Source organism: Cryptomeria japonica, chromosome 9, assembly GCF_030272615.1.
Source record: "Cryptomeria japonica chromosome 9, Sugi_1.0, whole genome shotgun sequence".
Lineage (NCBI taxonomy): Eukaryota > Viridiplantae > Streptophyta > Pinopsida > Cupressales > Cupressaceae > Cryptomeria > Cryptomeria japonica.
The window spans coordinates 493,827,529-493,850,521 of record NC_081413.1 but is presented as its reverse complement, the minus strand read 5'-3'; the positions used below and the strand labels follow the sequence as shown (position 1 = coordinate 493,850,521).

General features: G+C 36.2%; 1 protein-coding gene across 3 annotated transcripts in view; it reads right to left on the bottom strand.

Annotated features, from left to right (window-relative positions):
* The window catches only part of LOC131079680 (lipid phosphate phosphatase 2), a 63,177-nt gene extending 49,409 nt beyond the window's left edge, over positions 1-13,768 (bottom strand). The window contains exons 1-2 of one of the 3 annotated variants that reach the window (XM_059211188.1): positions 13,476-13,768; positions 12,856-12,908 (exon numbers count right to left, since the gene is read on the bottom strand). The gene's annotated coding sequence lies outside the window, so the exon portion shown is untranslated. The remainder of the gene's footprint in view (positions 1-12,855; positions 12,909-13,475) is intronic. The other 2 variants (XM_058017695.2, XM_058017696.2) reach the window with 2 other exon arrangements.
* Positions 13,769-22,993: the final 9,225 nt, after the last annotated feature.

Below are 22,993 nucleotides of genomic sequence, written 5' to 3'. Positions count from 1 at the left end.
AAGGGAAACTTCAAACGTGCAAACTGAAAGAAATTGATGCAGGAGCATCCACATCACCAAAAATATTTGTTATTTACATTTTCAATTTCCTGCTTCTTTTTGGTGTGCTTTGTTGATTGTAGCTTGTGTTAACTTGCTTCTCAGAAGAGCTGCAGGAAGATTGCGGTGTTCATTATATGTCTTAGACTTGTAGCTATGCTAACTGATGTTTATAAGTTGCTTACAAGCTCATACGTACTGTTACAGGATGAATTCATGTATTTAAAAGCTACTTGTTGACGTGTTTTTTATGACCGCGTCTAACACAGAATAAAGTTGCCTAACGGTCACTTCACTCTCTCTTGATCAAAGTACGATTGCATGCTAAGATTGCAAGAAGTTCAAACAATCGACTCCAAGGTTCCTTTATGCTACGGACGTGACTCAGTCGGCTGATGTGTTTGCTGGTAATCCAAGGGGCCTTACATTTGCATCATTCTTTCACTTCTTTGTTGTGGCTGGAACTCCATCATCAGATATGGCAATTCTGCGATGTTGCTGCTTCGAACGGACTAAAATGAACTGAAAGTAAAGGGGAAAGGGTTTAGAAGGATCTAAATTTACTCCTAAGAGCAGCGATAACAATGAATAGTGCTTTGGTGGACAAATTCCAAATAAACCAAGCTCTGCTTCGCCAAGATCAACTACAACTCCACAAGAACCGGTGCAATCTTCTAGGGATGCTAGAGGATTTTCAAATCGAGAAAGTACATTAGAATACCCAAAAACGGTGCAATCCAAACAACCATCTACAATCGAACTTAGGACAAATTTAGGGGGTTTAGGCTAACTTTACACTGCAACTTACAATCAGCAAGATGCAAAAAGTATGAACCATGGAAATTCATCAAACACCATTACATTCTCCATTGAAATCAAAGCACTACACTATCTAATCTAAGTGAGGAAGGTGAAACCATGCAAGCTTTAAAAAAATAACTTAAGTGGACACCATCAGAGAACAATGTTTCACTGTTATTATCTCAAAACTTATCGCAACAATTTCATACAAAGCTCCCTCCTTTACAAATGAGGGGGGTCACCCCTTTATATAGGCCTCAGGCCATGATTACATGAAAAACCCTAATTAGGGTTTGCCCAAAAGATTCTCAACACATGATGCAACAAGGTGGGAATCTCCAATTAATAACCCATCATGCCCATATACAATTAATTCTATCCCATTACAATTAATTACATTCAAAAAGTGCCCACTATGCAATGAATGTACCCTCATGCAAAAATCGCCCATGATGCCATAAATGCACCATCATCTTTTGAATGTGACGGCTGCATGCAGAAGGAATCTATCATAATGCCATAAATGTGACGGCTGCATGCAGCGAGATGCCTCATTAATTCAACGTCCGTTGACTCGGCTGCCACTTGGCGAGAAAACCTTGTAGAGAGAAAACTTCAGGAGAGAAGAATTTGATCCATGAAGATTTTTTCTTGAAGTTTCTCGAACTCTCCTTGCTCTGGAGGAGATTTTCAACAATTCTCCACCATCTCTTATTTTTTAGGAATTTCCACAATTTTAGGGTTTTGGTCCAGGAGAGAGAATTCTCTCACGTATCCATATCTTCAAAAATTTCTAAATTTGGAGGTCATTTGAGCCCTGAAAATGGATTTTTCAAATTCTTCCCTAGGGGGGGAAATTTCTTGTTTAGTTCATCCCTGATTCCTTCCTTGCCTTAGAAATTTTATCTTCAATTCATCCTTGGGTGTGATTTCTTGTTGTGGAGGAATTCTCCTTTGGAAAGGAATTTGTTCCTTACCCCAAGGAAGGAAATTCTTCATGCCTTAGCCAATTTTCATGATTTCCAAGAACTATGTCCTGAAGGGAGAAATTTCAAACACTTAGTCAATTTTTACCTTTCCTGGAATTTTGTCCTGAAGGAAGGAATTTCCGACACAACCAATTTTTTCATTTTCTTGGAATTTCTTCTTCTTGGGCACAATTTTGACTTGGTGGAGGATTCAATGAAATTTGTGAATCCTCCATGCCTCCTTCATTTTGGCGCCCATCCTTCATCTTGGACAAAATTTTGACTTGGTGGAGGATTCAGTGAATTTGTGAATCCTCCATGCCTCCTTCTATCTGGCGCTCCTACTCTCACTTGGGCGCTAAAATGCCTTGGTCAAGGACTCTTGCAATTTGCCTGTTTCTCCATGCATTCTTCATTCTAGCGCCCTCCACAAGGCTAGGGCAGAAATTCCTCCTGAGGAAGTGTTGTGACGTTTTCACACATCGCCCCATTGCAAATGGGGACCCCTGCTTTTTTGCTTTCTAGGTTTTGTTTTCTAGGTCTTTTAGGATTTTGTCTGTTAGCCTTTAGCTTTCGAGTGTCGCCAAGGGGATCACCTGGATAGCAGGTTCTGTTGGAGTGAGGTCAAGTTGATAAGTGATGAAGGCTGAAAGCCCTGATCCTGAAATTTGACTAAGTCTGGAAACTGAAAAACCTCCAAAAACTAGATTTTGCAATATAACTCCTGGAGGTCTAAAACCACTCTCAAACATCCTGAAAGTATATATGGAATATAACTTAAAGTACATACTTAAATGTTATATTCCATAAAATTATCCTGACGGAGAGTTCAAAAGTCAAATTTCGCTCCTGACCCTTCCTGAGGGTCGAAAGCGAATTTCGCTCCTGACCCTCTTAGGAGGTCCAAAGCGAATCTCGCTCCTGACCCTTGTTGAGGGTCCAGAGCGAAATTCATTATAAACTTCATTTGCCACCTTGATTGAACTTGAAACCTTTTTCCTGGCCTTCAAAACGATCTTACCTTGCCTTGTGAAGTGATTTGAAACTTGAAGATTGAGCAGTTTAGCCTAGATTGTGAAATTCGCTCCTGACCCTTGCTGTGGGTCCATAGCGAAAATTTTATTTGAGCCTATTTGTCACTAATTTTGGCTAAATTTTTATGTGCAGGGTCTCCTGGAAGGAAGGTCGAACATCATTCAAAGGTTTGGACGCTTGCAAATTGATGAATTTTGGGAAATAAAGGCAAAATCGCTCCTGACCCTTGCTGAGGGCCCAGGGCGAAAAACCTAATGTTGGACATTTTTCTCCAAGTTTGAACGAATCTAAGCCTTGACACAAGCTTGAAATGATGTTTAATTTGCCTTGAAGTGAAAAAGGATTGTTGAAAGTGAGGATTTTGAAGGCAATTATAAAAATTGATCCTGACCCTCTCTGAGGGTCCAAGGCGAAAAAAACTTGAAAAGGGATTTTCTTGCTTATTTTGGAGGCATTAACACAATCTAGCTAGTTGAGAAGGTGTCTTGATAAGGAAATGAGGATTTGTAGTCAAAAATGAAAAAATCGCTCCTGACCCTTGCTGAGGGTCCAGGGCGAAAAACCTCAAAATCACACCTTTTCTCCAAAATTTGATGGAGCTAAGTTTGCAAGTCAGTGAGAAGGCCTAGTTGGAATGTCTGGAAAAGATTTAGAACGTTGAAAAATGCTAATTTTGAGCAAAATTGGGAAAATCGCTCCTGACCCTTGCTGAGGGTCCAGGGCGAAATTCCTCCAAAAGACATTTTTGCCTTCAAGATTTTTGATGAATTTACTCAATTGTGCAAGGAAATTGATCTTGGAAATAACGATGAGGGTTCAACAATCAAATTTAGGTGGATTATAAGCCTAAAATGGAAAATCGCTCCTGACCCTCTCTGAGGGTCCAAGGCGAAATCCTCATGAAATCTCATTAAGCCTTGTTTTCAAAAAATTAATATTCTCCAAATTGCATTAGGCCGCTAAAATTGCTAATTTGAAGGCATGTGGAAAATTAAGATTAAATTGACATTAAATTTTGGCATTTAATAAATTAATTTTAAGCCTTAAAAAATCGAACTTCTATCTTGGAGGCATTTAAAATTAATTTTTATTAAATTAAAATTAAATATAGAGCGCACAAGGCCTTATTTTCACTTATTTTGCCAAGTCGGCCCCCCTTTTTTGGAAATTTATTTATTTTTAACCTCTTTTTTTGCCAAGTCGGCCTAGAGGGAGCAAAGGGGTGAGCGCTCTATATATTGGAGGTGTTTTTTCACAATTTAAATCATTCAATCATTGCCTTAAGAGCGAATTTGGAGAGCTAATTGGAGGTGCGAAATCTGGTTTGCTTGGAGCGAATTTATTTCAAGTGTTGGAGACTAGAGGGAAGTGGAGTTGATTCTTTTGAAGGCTAAAGGAGGCACATTTTATCCAAGAGAGAACTTTGATCTACATTTTGCCTAGCGAAATTCATCTATTTTTGCATCATTTCTTAGAGTTTAATACTCAAGAGGAGGTATGGCGAAACTATCCTAGCATCCTTGTTCAAGGTTTGACTTTTTGACATTTTTTTTAAAGAAAAGTCTAAGTATTGCATGGTTAATTAGGAAATGATAACTCTAGATTTATCATGATGTTTCCTAATTAAAATCTTAAATCTTCCTTTTAAGTCTAATTTCTACACTTCAAGATATAATACTAATTTTGGAATGTTGTGTAAGTATCAAGATGGCGACTCCAAAGCCTGGAGGATCTACTAGTCGCCCGGCTCTCACCAAAGAAGATCAAGCAAGGACAAGGGAGACCTCCTCCAGTTTAGCATCGACAAGACGGCCTTCTTCGGTCAAGCATCATCATGACTACCTCTTCCAATCCAGCGTTCCAAGGCGAGGTACATCAATCACCCTGCACATCAAAGACAAAAGAAGTCAGAGCAAGGGTTCGTTGAAGGAGCAGATAGTTCCAAAGGAGTTAATTAAAGCTAGCTTCTCAGCAACATCAAATTAGCATCAACCAAGTGTCAGACAAGTTGGCATCCTAGTCATCACTTCTGCAGTCGGTGTGGTCCATCTCAGCATGTCCAAATTCAATGTACCTAACTCATGGGAGGTGGCACAAACTTCAATGTACCTACCCCAGCTATCCATTGGTTGAATTTTCCAGAGAAGACATGTGTCCAATTAATACAATTATTTCATTGGTCGAGGATTAAATGTTATGTAATGGTTGTAACAAACCCTAATTAGGGTTTTCATTGTTGAATCTTGGCCATTGATCTCAAATTGATCTCAGCCATCGAATTGTATTAAGGGCACTATATAAGCCTCGGCTCTTCATTTGTAAAGGCAGTTAGAGAGAAGACAGATAATCAGTAGTTAGAAGGTGATTAGCTAGTTGATAGAATAGCGATTAGAGTAGAGTAGAGAGAGAAGGCAAAGATTGTTGCCAAGATGTTGTTGTAAAAGACTTGTAAAACTTCATTGAAGAAATGGTGAAATTTATGGGTCGATTCGACAATTTGCATGGTCTCTATACTTCTCATATTTGATTTCATGTTATTAGATGAGTGGAAGAAATGTGTTTGATTGATGGTGAAATTCGTATATCCATACTACTAGCAGTTTGTTGATTGCAGACTTGCCTTGTGTAGTCAACTGGAATCATTCAGCTCAAGCTTAACTTCAATTGTCGCTTCTTCATTGATATGCATCAGCCTGATGGTGTCTATGCCTAAATGATGATTTGAACATCATAAAGCTTTCCTTCGAAGATCGCACTAACCTTGTGGAGATGGTCCTAGGATGTCAAAACAAGACTTAGTTAGAATTTCATCAAAGATCATTCATTGCTCCTACATTCTTAGTATTAGGATTAGATCCTTTCCTTGCCCTCATCTTTTTTTTTTTTTTCTTTTTTCAAATCAAAGTTAGTAAGACTTGTGATTCCAGCAAATCAGACGTTCAGTCATCAAGTGTAAGTCCCCTTGTGATTCCAGCAAATCACATCATACCATAGAGAGCTTATCCACACGTAGAGATCCTACAACGAAGAACCTTGAAGTCACCCTGATTGATCCTTTTCACAATATCTTCAGCATTCAAAGGCTTTATTCAAGAGAGGATAAGGTACCCTTGGGTATTTTATTCTGTGTTTGATAGTGTACAAAATACACGTCAACAGGAAGGAATTCATTGTTTGTGAATTGTCCATGTCTTCTTTTCAACATCCCTATTTTTTAGGGATCCTCCTACAATTTAGGAACCAGGTTTCATTGGATGGAGAATTCTACCACGATTCCGAATCTATAAAATTTTCCACACTTCGTCGAGATTCGGTGTCTAAAAATAGCAAATTCCAAAATTTGCCTGAGGGGAATTTTGCTTTTTATTCCTCCTTGACTCCTTGGATTCTATGCCTTAGGCGAAATTTCAACTTTTAGCTTGGGCGGAATTTTCTCTATGTGGAGATTCATAAAATTTATCCATCTGTCCTTGCCTTCCTCATTTTGGCGCCCAACTGCATACTTGGGCGCAATTTTCACTCTACCATGGATTCATGGAATTTTCCATCTGTCCTTGCCTTCCTCATTTTGGCGCCCAACTGCATCCTTGGGCGGAATTTTCACTCTGCCATGGATTCATGGAATTTGTCCATCTGTGCTTGCCTTCCTCATTTTGGCGCCCAACTGCATACTTGGGCGGAATTTTCACTCTGCCATGGATTCATGGACTTTTCCATCTGTCCTTGCCTTCCTCATTTTGGCGCCCAACTACATACTTGGGCGCAATTTTCACTCTGCCATGGATTCATGGAATTTTCCATCTGTCCTTGCCTTCCTCATTTTGGCGCCCAACTGCATACTTGGGCGCAATTTTCACTCTGCCATGGATTCATGGAATTTTCCATCTGTCATTGCCTTCCTCATTTTGGCGCCCAAATGCATACTTGGGCGCAATTTTCACTCTGCCATGGATTCATGGAATTTTTCCCGCTTTGCAGTTTTGGAATGACTTCCTAAACCTTGGTGAATTTTTGAGCTTTCCATTTTAGGCATAGGCTTCCAACACTTGATCAATTTCTGGCTTTCTCTGTCTGCTGTCTGACTTTCCGGAATTAGAAATGTCTGCGAACGTCTGATCCTTGTCGCCTTGTCTGACTGACCCTGCCAGTACTGACTTTCCAAAAATAGAAACCTTCAAAGTGTCAGCGTTAGACCCCTAGCAGGGTGCAGGAATGACTTACTATAAATAGAAACTTACTAAAAATAGAAATTACTAAAAATAGTAAGTTTGATTTTTGTCAAAATGACAACATTCTAGGACCCGGAAAAATCCCTAAAAAATAGGGACTTTCTAAAATAGAAAGTTGCTCCGTTTGAGCTCAAATTTTACTAGGAGGTTCCTTGAAGGGTCCTGATTCTAGTTGTATGTTCAGTTTCTTCAAAACCCTAACAGAAACCCCTAAAATCTAGGACAAAAGGCATAAACCCAAAAACAAGACAAAACAGGCCCTAGACTTAGCCGAATTTGCTCAAACGAAAGGCAGACTTGACCAATATGACCCCCAAACACTTGCAAAGTAGAGAGACTGATGAGACTGCTGCAAAAAGACCCCAAAAACAAAGCCAAAAGACCGGAAAGGCCTAAAAAGTAGGGGGTCCCCATTTGCAATGGGGCGATGTGTGAAAACGTCACAACACTACTTATAGATTGTTTTATTTGAACTACTTTCCAAACTTCTACAGGAGGATTGCATATTATTCTGCTATAGAAGAACTGCATTTAAGTCTTTATCTCTTGGTGTTTGGCTGCAATAGGAAATTTATTAAAGAGCTACTTTTGGTATTAATGTTGAGATATATATCTATTGTGCTGATAGTCGATTATGATTGCTTCAGGTTATAAGTAATTGTTATTAAAATAATATATTTTAACACTTTCTTTTGGCAGTTGTCATCCTCCCAAACAGAGGGCTTTTAGTTTTTCTGAAAACTTTTCTGACACAAGCCAGATGACTTGAAATCCCGATTCATCCTTGTGACTATTATTGCTCAAACAGTATGATTCTGAGCTGCAATACTTTCTATATTTTGTGGTAAAATTATTACACGTGGCAACAAATTTAAGGAATATGATCTTTGATCGTTCTATTTGGGCAATTGATCTATCAAGGCTTTTCTCATTGGCTGAGCCGTGGCCATTATCATTCTTTTTCTACTACTCTGATTAGTGTCGTGTCATGCCCTGTCAGAATTACATCCTTCACTGTCATGACCCTGGCTATAACATATCCATCATCTTAAAATAAATTGGCTTACTCCATAAGACTTCACAATTTTCTGATGAGACCAACACTAACAGGGAAGGAAGAAAGCAGTATTTAAAGTCAATAACACAATATGACAGCAACAGTTGAACAAAGGCGATACAAACAAGGTTTTGTTTATATATAGCAAATGCAGCACATCGGTTTTGTTAGAAAAGACTTCACAAACCATAATTAATAAACAAGCAGTTTAATGGTTAATTTCAAGTAGTGTGACTTGGATCAAAGTACGATTAATTCAAGGATGTGATCAGTTAATATTCTGATCGACTCATACAATAAGCAGCACTAAAGACAATGAACAAAAAAACGGTGGGACTCCATTAAGCATCGCTGGTAACAGCTGGTGTATATGTTAATGATAAACAAGGAACATAAAGAAATGATTCTATTGAAGATCATATATGAGAAGAAATTGATCAATTTGAGAAGACAATGCAGTGCTGTTGTCTAAATAATTAACTGATAGGAGCAGCAATGGAAAAGAATCATTTTCAGCAATTGCCAAGACTCGTACAAAAGAAGCGATTTAGAAACAATTAGACAAAAGAATCGATCATCTTAAGCAAGCCCATTCAAGGAGAAGGTGCGAGCTCAAGGAGAAAGTAACAAATTCCTAAAGGGTGCGATTTATTGTATGCAAAAATTATAATAATTTTCAAAGGACGCAAGTAAAGATAATTAAAGAGGTGCGATTTATGATGATTAAGAGAAAGATGCAATTTGTTATTAAAGAGATGTGACTGGTGTTTGAAATGTCTCTATTTGTGAAAAGACATGCCTGCCTTTGTAAAGGTATATATATGGAGATTATAAATGGAGTTTTGGGGGTGTGGTATGGTATGGTAATAAGAAGAGAAAAAAAAGAGACATATACCAGATAGAACAGTAGACAATAGAAAGAGAATCAAATAAAGAAAAGAGACATATTTGCAGAGATATCATCAGACTAGGTAAATTACCAAGTGCTATGTATGATGCTACATAATCTTGCTTATATTTAGTCATCCTATATTAGTGCTTAGTAATTAATGCTATCATCCCTACTATAATTACTATATATATAAATAATTAATTATGATAGAGTTTCCTTTAAAAGCTTCAGCCAATCTGCCGTCCCATTATGGATGGGAGATATGGTGCATATAAGGAATGCAAGTAGCATAAGGGTCCATTCAAGTTGGGCAACCCTGAGTGGAGCTGAGAGGCTGAATGGCGGTTGTCATTCTGTGCTCCTGGGCTTGATGGACAGGCTCAAGGCGCCTTATATGATCTCCCATGGTGCTTCATAATGTGGATAGGTTATTGGGGAAAGCTTTAAGGGAATCCCACATGTACGTTATGTAATTTACAATAACAATTAAGGTAATGTCCCTAATCCTAGTAGGAATGATCAATTTTATATCTAACATGATTGAGGGGTCTCAATCAGGAACTAATTGGTAAATGATATCTCTATTTCATTCCTTACTTTACTTGGGATTGTGATTTTAGGGCAAAAACTAGGGCATTGCAAAAGGGGACATTACATGTGGCTCCGTTTCTTCTTGACTAGGATCAACTCCTAATCTTGGTAGCAGTTACAACCCTCCAAGAACATAATAATCCTTTTGAATGTTCTTCTTCGCACCCATATGACCTTGTTTAACAATGTGGCAGTATTTTATTGGCACTTTACCTTTTCTCTCGGTTGCATTGATTTATTGGTGCATTATTTGTCTATGCGGCCATCTTTTGGGGTTGTTCATTCTCTTGTTGCTGTTCAAAATAGTAAAATCATTTTGGGACTTTGCATTATTTGGCAGTTACTTCCTTGGTCATTTGTTCACCTGCTTGGCTGGAGTTAGGAGTGGATGTGTTTCTTGGCAGGCAGCTTCTTTTTGCACACGGGGCCATGTGAAGCATTTGGCCTTGGTAGTTCATTCTCCCTTGGTCGAGACTGTTCATTTCTGGGTGTGTTTATTATCTAAACCAAGGAACATCTGTCATTTAACATTCCATCGGTTGATGTAAAAGAGACTCCCACTAGTTAGAAGGGGAATTATTCAAGAGACTCCCTCCTTCCGCACATTTTGGGAGATTTTTCTCTGTCCAACAGAGAATCCAGAGAGGAAACTGAGAGACAGTGACCTCTAGGGAAGAGTATAAACCCCTGAATGTGAGGAGGGGACTATAATGAATAATGAAATAATAGCTGTCTGAAGCCTTGTGTGAGAGAGTGAGGTAGCAGGCTATAGAAAATAAGATAGCTTCTGTGATGCAGGAGCATCCGATGGTGTAGGGCAATCCTGTATCTCCCAAAATTATTGTTATTTTTATTTTCTATTATGGTTAGGTGCTTAACAATAAATGCGAGCATATATAGGTCTCCCTGTACCAAGGAAAGTGCCCAAGGGGACATAAGGGGTGCAAATTATTTAATGATTGTGGCATATGTTCAATGGCAATTGTAATTTACAAGAAAGGACACATGTTTCTATCATTATAATGCTGAAATCATAAAAACACCCTTCTTGGCATGGGAACAAGGAAGGGGAAGAGTCGTGCACTCATATTTATTGAACAGTTACATAAAAAATCAGAAAAAACATCTTTTTAGGCACCCACTTTGGAAAATTGAAGACACCTTTTAGGAGCCTCTTGGGGAAGTTGAAAGGTCATCTATTGGCTATGTGTTGCTTTTCTCAATAGCCATGTGTTGTTCATCAAGAGGGCGAGTGGGATTTCCAAGAGGCATGAGAACGCTATAAAAGGGAGTCTTGGGCTAGTTGTTCAATCATCCGGAGTTGTGTAGAACATTGAGAGTTGATCCAAAGTTGAGTGGATCATCTAAAGTAGTGTGGATCATTCAAAGTGGAGTGATCATTCGAAGTTGAGAAGAATTCTCCTTCATTTGAGAGTTGCTTTGTAGTTATGCTTGCAAGATGTGTAAGCCCATGAGGCTAAGCATTGTAATTTCTGAATAATTGAGTTTCAAAGTTTCTAAGTAATACGAAAATCAGTTGTTTCTATTATTGCAATTTCTATGCAATTTTCTTTGTTATGCTATGCATGAATCTTGGGTGGAGTAACCCTCATATAGTGTAAAAGAACATGTGTTTTGGGTGTGTTAGGGGATTCCCCTACATCATTCTGTAGCATAGTTTTATTTTGTATGTGAGCTATACAAGCTCCAGGAAATTAATAAAGGTATTATGTTTTTACATTTAAGCTTCCGTGTTGCGCATTGTGTGTTGTGAGTGTGTAGGCTGCAGGGATTGGCTGCCCTTAAGTGGGATTCCCACTGCTGACTTCGTCAGTAACAAATATAATAATTTAAAGATGTGCACTGGAGGATAATAGGTTGACAGTTTTTTCTGCAGTGAACAGCAGATAGAAAACTACACAATCAACAGAGACTCAAGAGTGTATGGCGCTAAACAAATAATCGCTGAAATGAAATGTTGCACAAAATATCCTGTTTGAGATGATATATATGTGTTGATGTATGGTGCTGAAAGCAATCACATTGAAGTTTAGTTCAAATTGACAATGAACTTAACATTTCTCTTGGTATTTCAATCAATGGTTCTGTGTGAATTCAAATAGCAGCCAACTGTTGATAGAAAGGCCTATGCCTGGCATGAAATCATATGGTTAGAATGCTGGACAATTGTCCAAACCTCAAAATTGTGAAATCCCTTATAGGGCACTAAAATACCATTTTTCATTAATGCAGATTTCTGAGAAAGGTGGAAACTCACGAATTTTCCAAGGGAAGATGAGAAGCATTTTGAAGAAGTTTTGAAGGTTGGTCCTAATCAAAATATTTTCATTTGAAGAGGAGGTTTTATATATGGCACTCCACAATCCACAGAACTGGGAGTCAAGACATCTACAGAAGAAGATTCGATCTACAGAACTGAAGAGAACATTGTGGGAAAACCTCTGGAGGGGGAGGTCATTTGTAAATAAAATTTAATAATATGATGAAGATAAGAAGCCTCCAGTTTCAAAAAATAAGTTTTCCGAGGGCGATCTAAATTGTTGAGAATTTGTTCAAGTTAATATCTACGCTTGCTATGACTAACCGTTAGAGTTGCCATCATTTCAATCTGCTTTGGACTTTGCTCTCTGTCAATGATGAAATCAGTTCAGCAAACTCTAGTTGGATGAAGAGAAACAAACTATCTGCTTCATTTGCAGTCCTTTAGTCTGATAGGAGCAGAATAAAGCTATACAAAGTTCAAACCAAACAAAGAGGAAAACTACAAGAAATCCTGGGCTACGATAACCAACGGTACAATTAAAAGGCAACAAATACGCCTCCATTCTGTCCTCAAGCCAGGCTACAAAATCCAAGAACACTACGCGCTTATATGTATTATATTATTGGGGAAATGCAAACAGAGTGAAAACTTGATGTCCCTCACGCTTCTCTTCCTCTGTTCTAAAACCTAATTAAAACTGCCCCTTCTCAAACAGACTGCTAGGACAAGCACGCAGGAAATCAAATTTCCTCTAATGAGCTATAAAATATCAACTAATCTGATAAAAAGTTATATTTGAATCCAGCATTGACGAAAAGCAGTGTTTTCTGGTTCAAACCTTTCAAAATTAACAACCAAAAAATCTCTTAGAAATAGCTATAATTGGAGGGAAAATATATAAATCTTCTTGCAGAAACGCCAAATTTAGTACTCAACAAGGAAAACGGTAAAAAAGGTACCTAATTTAGTGTCCGACTTGAAATCTGATCGTTTTTTGCACTCAGTCCAAAACCTGCACCAGGTAAAAACAATGCTAGACATCAGATCATCTATTGACATAAACAAAGCGAGGCTGGATAATGACGGGTTTTTGTTTATATTTTTTTAATGGTGATAATAAAATTAAAAACAAACAAAATGAGCTTTCATATAATTGAAAACTAACAAAGTGAGCTTTCATTAAATTGAAAACACATAAAGTGGGCACCGACAGAATTTAATACAGAATTTACTCCGCGATAAAATTTAAAGCAAACAAATTCAGCACTCATAAATCTGAAACGCACAAGGCAGGCATCGGTAAATTTAAAAATATATGTACATAAAATTTACAAGAAAAAAAGCGGCCATCGACAAAATTGAAAACAAATAATCGATAAAAAAAAATTTTAAAAATTGAGCACTGATAAAGTTCAAGAAAGCAAAATTGGGCACTGATAAAGTTTAAACAAACAAATTGGGCGCTGATAAAATTTAAAACAAACAAATTGGACACTAATAAAATTTAAACTGACAAAATCAGCATTGATAAAATTGATATGAACCTAAGCGAGCATCTACAAAAGCAAAATATCCTTACTGTCTTAAGGGCTCCCATCAGAATTCCTGTAGGTTTCTTCCAATTTTTGAAAAAGAATGTTTTGAAATAAATATTTCCGCTTAGAGCATAGATTCGAACTCTTGCCTTGCGTTGGTATGTTGAGGCGTCAAGTGGGTCTTCGTCCGGCTGACACCCCGGTTATCTATAGATTTTATTCCATTATTTATTCTCGAATTGCAGATTAAGAAATACTACTGAATTTTTTTTATAACGCACGTCTCCTCTGATTCCCTCACTATAATAATTGTGTTGCTGGCGATAGATTTTGTCCGATTATTTTTTCAATTATTAAGCCGATTAGTGGGGGCATTTATGCCCGGAAGATTGTCAGTGTCCCGGAGCTTTATTTTTTCGGAAACGGAAAATTGGTTTTACGGTCAGTACATGTGGGGAGTTGTTTAATGCGTGAGAACATTGAATGTCATTTATACGCATTAATGGCTACGTTTCGTCCTTCTTTTGGGTTTCGCAGTGCGCTGTAATATTCATTTGTTTGTTTTCATTTGCTCAATCAAAAGAGTTTACAGTTTTTTATGAAGAGTGAAATATCAATCTTATGTTTACAGTTTTTCAACTTTAACAATATATGTTTTTCCACATTTAAAACCTACTTAGCTTTTTACAACACTCTTAGGTGCAGATTTTTATCCATGAATTTCATTTTATTTAAACTGTTTAACTTTCTCTAATATGAATATGGACGGATAGCGGGTCAAGGAACATTGAGTGTTGGTAATAATAGAAGCCTTGGTTGATATTGTGCAAGGCATGGGTTTGCAATAATACTGTAACAGAGGTATGGTAAAACTCCATTGGTGATGATAACTATGGGCATCAATCTTTTTCCAGCATCTTGGGAGTAATGGAATAGAGTATGGACAGCCATCCAAAGCCTTTTAAAGATGGTTTCTCTTTTTTTGGTCAAATAATCTCTAGAAATTACATCTATCAATTAAGAAAACGTTATAAGGAACTTATTTCTTTGATAGAAGAACCTACATCTTTCCTGATACAACACAAATTAGGGATCCAGCCCTTCTACTGCACAAGTCAAATATGGTCTAGGTTTTATATTCTAGCATGCAAATGTACCCACTATCCGTCTATATTCAGATTAGAGCAAGTTAAATAGTTTATAATTTTCAAAGTTGTAAGAATAAGTTAAAATAAAAATCTGTAGATAAGAGTGTTGTAAGTAATCTCTAGAAATTGCATCTATCAATTAAGAAAACGTTATAAGGAACTTATTTCTTTGATAGAGGAACCTACCTCTTTCCTGGTACAACACAAATTAAGGATCCAGCGCTTCTATTGCACAAGTCTTTCCAAATCCCACAATCAAACCACACCAACCTCATTTTTTGTTTCTTCTTTTTCTTTTTTTTAAATTGTTGCTATAAATTCTATGAAAAAGATCCGACAAAAAAGTCCCCCAGAAATATACAGTCCCCCCCCCCCATATATACAGTCTTAGACCCTCATTTTGTAGATGGAGATGCATTATTTGTCTTAAAGTAACTAGCAGCAGTAGCAATTGTTTAGTGTCAAAAAATTTTGGCATTTGATGATTTTAGCATTTGATCAAGTGTCTTTATATTTTTTGCTCTATGGGAAAAAAAATCTTTGTTATTTTTTTCAATATTCTCTGTTAGTTTTTGTATTTAGTCGACATGGCAAAACAAATAGAATGATTAAAGTTTTGACAAAGAAGGGCACTTTATGGATTTTTAAAAGTGAATTGGATTTGTTGCCACGGTTAAGATTCTTAATAGTGTTTCTCAAAATAGATTGATCAACAAATAGTAACTAGCATGAAGTGCCTGAAGTGTAGATTGTAACTACCACGTAGTAGGAATTGTTTGGTGTCAGAAATTATTGGCATTTGATGATTTTGGTTTGTTGAGTTTGATCACAACATATTTATTTCTCATATTAACTTTACTTTTAAACCTGTTCCCATTTACATGTTGGAAAATTGCAGTTTGTAATTTTATAGACATTCCCACTTGAATTCCCTGAAACACAGCTTTCGTTAGTTCATTGGCAATGTGAAATTCTATATGCTGAATAAGAGTGCTATGAAATTCTATATGCTTAATAAGAGTACTATGAAATTCTATATGTTGAATAAGAGTGCTTTATATCGGTGGATAAATAAGGTAATGAATTTTGAATCTCTTTTTCCTAGCATCCATATTATATCTACTAATAAAACCAGTCTCTAGATTCCAAGACTATGTATGTCTATATGTATGTATTTATTTTTTAAATTGAATATCGTCAGAAAGAAAGAGTATGCAGTGGCATGCATACAAGTCAGTGGTCATTCAATGAGTTGTGTTACCATTAATGTGTGTGTTAGGTTGCTGCCCTAATTGACATTTACATTGTTGTTTACCTTTGTCAAAAATCCCTGCTATTTTATATGTTAGAAGTTTTATGCTCTAGACAATATCAAATTTTCACAAACTTGTTCATTTTGAATTTACTTTTTGTGTTTTTTAGTTCTGCCTTGCACAAACTATAGTATTGAGTTGTAGCTTTGGTTGTCCCGGCGACCAAGATATACATGGCCTTGTATTGGTAATCTCCTTTTATTAATTTCCCTTGTCTATTTCAACTTGTTTATAGAGACTATATGACTGTCTGTCATTTTCTACTCGAAAGCATTGGCCTACAACAATGTGATTAGATGTATCAAGAAAAGTGGGTGCTTCAATCAATTTTAAAATCTAATTATGTATTTGCATATATAAATAGATTGCCATACTTGTTGCCCACATAATTCTTATACAGATAGTAGCATAAATACATGTATCCATGATGTTTGCATGCATACCAAAAAAACATCTTAGAGCAAAGGCATAGCCATATATGTATTTACACTGACACATAGATACATTTGTGGATATGTCTTTTTTGCTCCTCCCCTCTTTCAGGCTATGCATGTACACATGCAGATTCGTTTATTTATGCATGCTAATCTATGCATACCTATGTATTTCCATAGTTTTGTGAATCTATATATCCATTTTCATACATACATATCTATGTATATGTATATATAAACATACATATTTGTGTTTCTACATACAGTTGCATATGGATTTCTATGTCTGTGCATGCAGATATATAGCTTTATGCTTATGCATGTAGCCATATATACATACATGCTTCAACATCTATATATCCATGTGCATACATACATATCTATCTATATGTATATGAATATATATACATACATATTTATGTTTCTACATACACATGCATATGGATTTCTATGTCCGTGCATTCAGATATATAGCTTTATACATATGTAAATATACCTATATCTACCAGCTTTAGTGGAGGCATTTATCCTCGGAAAATTGTTATCGTCCCAAAGTTTTTTTTTGGGGATGAGGAACACCTGAATTTGTTAGCGGTGACCTTATGGGAATGCGACTTACAAGGTTCATGAGTAATAGATACATTGTACTTAATGCAATGGATGCATGGCAAAATGTGCTGCCACAAAATTCCTTGCATTCGCGAACTCCTGCTAGGTTTGGCTACACCTTCGAATACTTACAAAAGTGAATTTCCATGCTCTAATTAATTTACCCTAGCTTTTCATGGTCATTTTAATTTTCTCTCTATGGCCTCCTCCTGCAAGAAAGCCATCATTCGGATTCACCGATTTGTTGAATTGCATCGAGTTGTACGTGGTACATTCTATGTGAATTCCCAACAAAATAAATTTGACATTGTTCTTGAGTTGGCTTGGACATTGATGGGTTGTGCGTTGAACCTTGATACGATTTGCCCTGCTTACACTTCAGCTTCGCTTGTTGCTTTGTTCATCTTTCACGGGTAGAATGTATTCCTTTGGGATTGTGGATTTCAAATTGATTTTTAAATGTAAGATAGAATCTTGACAGCTTCACACCGATTAGAATACGTCAAAGGTGTGAGTCATTTTTCAAAAGATTATTGAAGAATCAACTTTCCTCATAGTTTTTTGTCTCTTGCCTGCAGCTATCTTTACCCTTTTTCCAATTATGACCCCTTTTCTTGGGCCTCGTAGGCAAGCTTTAAAATTGAAGACCTGGCTCAACTGAAAGTTTTGTATTTACTGTCAACCTTGTTTGGGTTGACTAGGCGGAGTTAAAAACTAAGAAGCAACTTAGTTAATAGATTTCTATATTCCACCTCTTTTTGGGTCAACTAGGCAAACTTTAACATTTAAAAACCAGCTTGGTTGATAATTTTGTGTTTGTTACCTCTTTTTTCGACTATCTATAATTTTGTATTTTGTTGCCTTGGAAAAATAGGGAACAAATCATTGGATTTGTTGGGTTTTCAAAGTGTGCATGTATAATTTGCATATATATTAATCTCAATATTTATGAATGTTTGTTTTTTATGTTGCACTTTCTTTTGGAGGTTTTATTTGAATGTGCTATTCAACCTTTCTTTATGCTGCTTATTTTCCTATAGGCATTTTTTGCTCTCATAAAAGATCACTTTCTCCAATTGTGAAGAGCATTAAGCAGTATGCCATCTTCTAATAGCTCTCATGGTCCATCACAACAGCCTCCCCCAGATACTTCGGTAAGATAATCCATTCTATGTTGTCGCAAATTTAAAGATATGAGCATTCTTTTCGATGTTTCAGCAACACAAAAAACATCACTTGTATACATGTTTCGTTGCATCCACATAGTTGTCATCATTCCCATGTTTCATAGTCTACGCATATATATTCTATCCATCCATTGACAAAAAAAAAAACTCACAAACACATTAACTTATAGAAATATAGAGTGACACATCCTTTTATTCAAAATTGCTCCACCACCTTGTAATACGACTGACATTCTATTATCTTGTTGCATGAATAGATATATAGAATGGCACCAAATAGGATATATATATATATATATATATCACCAAACATACTTTTCTTTTATCGTGTCTACATTGCTGCTATGAAACTTCCCTCCTCTATAAATTCAACCTTGTTGTCCTCTCCTTGGAGGGACTTAACGATCACCTTGAGCTTACCCCATATGCAATCTGATCTATGAATGTTGGAGATGATATCCCTTCGCCATTGCTGCAGCTTTTGTCGTTTGAAAAAATGGTTGGTGATCCAAATGACAATGACATATACAAAATGGTCTTTTCAGATGGCATGTATATGCAGGTAGCCATTTTGCCACCCAAGTATGTTGACTTATTGCATGCAGATATGTTGAAGATAGGCTCTATTCTTTTATTGACAAACTATGCTTGTCGATATGTTTAGAACACAAGGTAGCTTCTATAATGTGTTTTCCCTCATTTATGTGAACCTCTTTCTATGTTGTTTATAAACATATTTCCTGCAATTGAGCATACCTCCTTCTCGCTTTTACAGGACCATTATTATATTCACTCTTGATTTGAAAAAAACAGATTGTCATTTGCTTGGAAAAACTTGATACCTCTTTAAAGAACAGGAAGAGCAAATGTTGGGCCAAGAAACCCCACCCTCCACTAAACGTGCTCTTAAATTCGGTGCAGATTTGCCTTCCCCACAAAATGCTCCCTCTGAAAATATCAGCCCTATTAAAATCTTGAACCCTTACCAAAACAATTGGACCATAAAAGGCAGTGTAACAAATAAGAGGAAGATGCATCAATATAACACGCCAAAGCGCAATGGCCAGGTTTTTAGTTTCAATATTATAAACGAAGAGGGTTGTGAAATTAGAATCACTTCCTTTGATGAAATAGCAGAATTGCACTATCACTGAGTTGAAAAATGAGTTTCATATGTTCTTTCCAAAGGTACTGTAAAAGATGCAAACACAATATACAATAAGCTTAATAGCCACCTTGAGATTATCTTGACTGAAACTTCAGTTTTGAAGCGATCTGCCCTTGATGTTGTTGAGACTGAAAAAAAAACACGTTTCACCCCTATTAATGAAGTTCTCACCACTACCAACAATACTTTGGTTGATGTTATTGGTGTTGTTATCAATGTCAGAGAGATTTTTGTAATTCGTAGAAAGGATGGCTCTACTGTAAACAAGAGAATAGCAAAAATAAATGATATGTCAACTTTGACAATAGATGTTAACCTTTGGGGCCCACCATCAGGAAACAACTAGGCAGTGACTTGAAGAATATGCATGCATCTAGAACATTTGTCATCCTTGTTGTTCAAAATGCAAGGGTTGGTTATTTCAATGGAAAAGTCATTAATATTTCAACGTCTACAACTTTTGAAATTAACCCTTCTATTCCTGAAGCAGACCCACTTTGTTTAAGAGGCATTGTGCAATAATGCCTTGATCCACACTCTTCGGTTGTCCATAGCAAAAATAACCAGTATCAAAGAATGTCAATTGCATCCATCCTACAACGTCTTAGCATTGTGCTAGAAACCATTGAGACTACTATTACAGTTGTCTTGCGCTTCATAAAGGAAGACCAATTTTACTATACAACTTGCCCATTACAGTTCAACGGTAAAGAATGTAAAAAGAAATGTAGTAAATTAGCTGAGAATTTGTGGCTCTGCCCTAGGTGTCAAACACAATTCCCTGAATGTAATTACAAATACCTCATGCAAATGAAACTACAAGATCATACAGGCAGTGTTTGGGCTAATGCATTTGATGAGGTTGGCACAGAACTCTTGTCTCTATCTACAAAGGAACTATACATGTTGCAATATGACTTGACAACAAAAAAAATACCTCACAGCATACTTAATAAAGCTATGTTCAACCACTATAGCTTTACAACTTTGGTGTCTACTGACACATACAACTCTGAGCACAGAATAAAAGTCACAATCAACAAAGTGTAGAGGCTCGATTTTGAAGCTGAGTCCACCTATCTACTTGTAGAGATTGCCAAAATGGGTGCAACCGTATGACTCTATAATGTAGGGGAAAAAAATAGGATTTCTTTTTGTCTGCGTACACTATGTGAAGCTCATATTTTTTGCATTTACAAACAATTTGACAATATTTTGTTTTGCCACACTTGCTTGCAGTTATTTCAAACATTGAACCGCTACATATAACCACATATTACTATTCTGTTGTTTTGCATTTTGAAATGGCTTGCTCAATCCTTTAACTCATATGTTTTTCTGCCAATGAAGGCTGCCAATTGTTGTGTCTCCTTTTATTCAAAAAGCACTACAAACATATGATGCCTTTATATTTCAGCATTTCTATACATAAACACATCTCCACAATTTTAATCGCAATGTGCATGTCTATGGATTTTCTTTTCTATTCAAACTGCAATTTTATGTACGCTTTGTTACCACCTCTTCCACATTTACATAACAGAATTAAAGTTCAAACCATGACTATGCTAACTACTTCGAATTAAACTTTATACATTTGCATTAATCTGTTTGCATATACACAAACACACACACATATATATGGATGTGCATCTGAGTATATATGCATGTGTGCATACACACACACACACACATATATTGGACTGCATGTGTGTGTGTGTGTGTGTGTGTGTGTGTGTGTGTGTGTAGGTATATATGCATCTGTGTGTATGCATTTGCATAGAGATGCTCCTCTCTCTATGTATTTCCATATCCACACATGTAGCTATATATTATTTTTTGTTACATATATATCCATATGTTGTGATCCCCTTCATGTTCAGCCGACGGAGGAGGGTGGAGAACCATTGGAAGGGAATTGGAGTTCTACCGACTAAACCGTTTTCACTGCCTTTCATGCATATAGGAGTGCATGTTTCTGCCATCATACACTTTTGTTATATACTACCTTGCACACATACTTCACAAGACTTCTGCATTGTAAAGCTTTGTTAGATTGTACGTTGCCACCATCATTGTTACAACTTCTAAATGGAAGATACCATAATAGGATTAACTACCATTTGTCAAGTTTGCCCATTGTTTAAAATGCTTCCTACCATTATTGTTTTTCCTTTATCTTTGGTTTGCTTGGTTGGACATAACCAGTAAGTATTATTTTCATACAGCTTTTATCTCACAATGCATTTTTTTACTGTAATAAGCATTCCACTAAAAGGTTCTTACATGGATTTTAGACACCCAAACTCAGCCTTCCAATTATAGCCCCTGTTCAAGCACTATAGCTTTACAACTTTGGTGTCTGCTGACACATACAACTCTAAGCACAGAATAAAAGTAACAATCAACAAGGTGCAGAAGCCCGATTTTGAAGCTGAGTCCACCTATTTGCTTACAAAGATTGCCAGAATAGGTGCAACCGCATGACTCTATAATGTAGGGGAAAAAAACATAGGATTTCTCTTTGTCTAAGTACACTATATGAAGCTCATATTTCCCCATTTACAAACAATTTCACAATATTTTGTTCCTCCACACTTGCTCGCAGTTATTTCAAACATGGAACTGCTACATATAGCCACATATTACTATTGTGTTGTTTTGCATTTTGAGATGGCTTGCTCAATCCTTTAACTGATATGTTTTTCTGCCAATGAAGGTTGTCAATTGTTGTGTCTGCTTTTATTCACAACCTCTTTTTCTATGCATTCTTTATATGTGTATACATATATGTGTATGGATGTATCTGTGTGTATATATATAAAACCCCACAATTTTAAAGTACCCACCCTGCAATCTCTTCCCTTTCTCCTTGCAAAAAAAAAACCATTTGCCAGTTTTCTTTGAAGATGATTGAAAAAAAAACATCTAATCTCATTTTCCAAGAACTAACTTTTACTTCTCTTCATATACATGTGTGTTCTAGTTTGTTGTCATACCTAAATAAACATTGTTCTCTCCAATTATGGTTCATTCATATCCCTTGTTTAAAATTTGATTCAAAAAGCACTACAAACATATGATGGCTTTATATTTCAACATTTATATACATAAACACATCTCCACAGTTTTAATCGCAATGTACATGTCTATAGATTTTCTTCTCTATTCAAACTGCAATTCTATGTATGCTTTGTTACCACCTTTTCCAAATTTACATAACAGAATTAAAGTTTAAATCATGACAATACTAACTTCTTTGAATTAATCTTTATACGTTTGCATTGATCTGTTTGCATACACACAAACACACATATATATATGGATGTAGATCTGAGTGTATATATATATATATATATATATATATATATATATATATATATATATATATATATATATATATATATATATATATATATATATATATATATATATATATATATATATATATATATATATATATATATATATACGCCTTTCTCTACATAAATGTCTGCATATACACATATGTAAGTATATGCTACTCTGATCTACATATATGTATTTCTTTATCTATTTATGTATATATGTATGTAGGTATATATGCATGTGTGTGTATGCATTTGCATAGAGATGTTCCTCTGTCTATGTATTTCCATATCCACAGATGTGGCTATATATTGTTTTTTGCTACATATATTCTATATACACAGATATGTTGCAA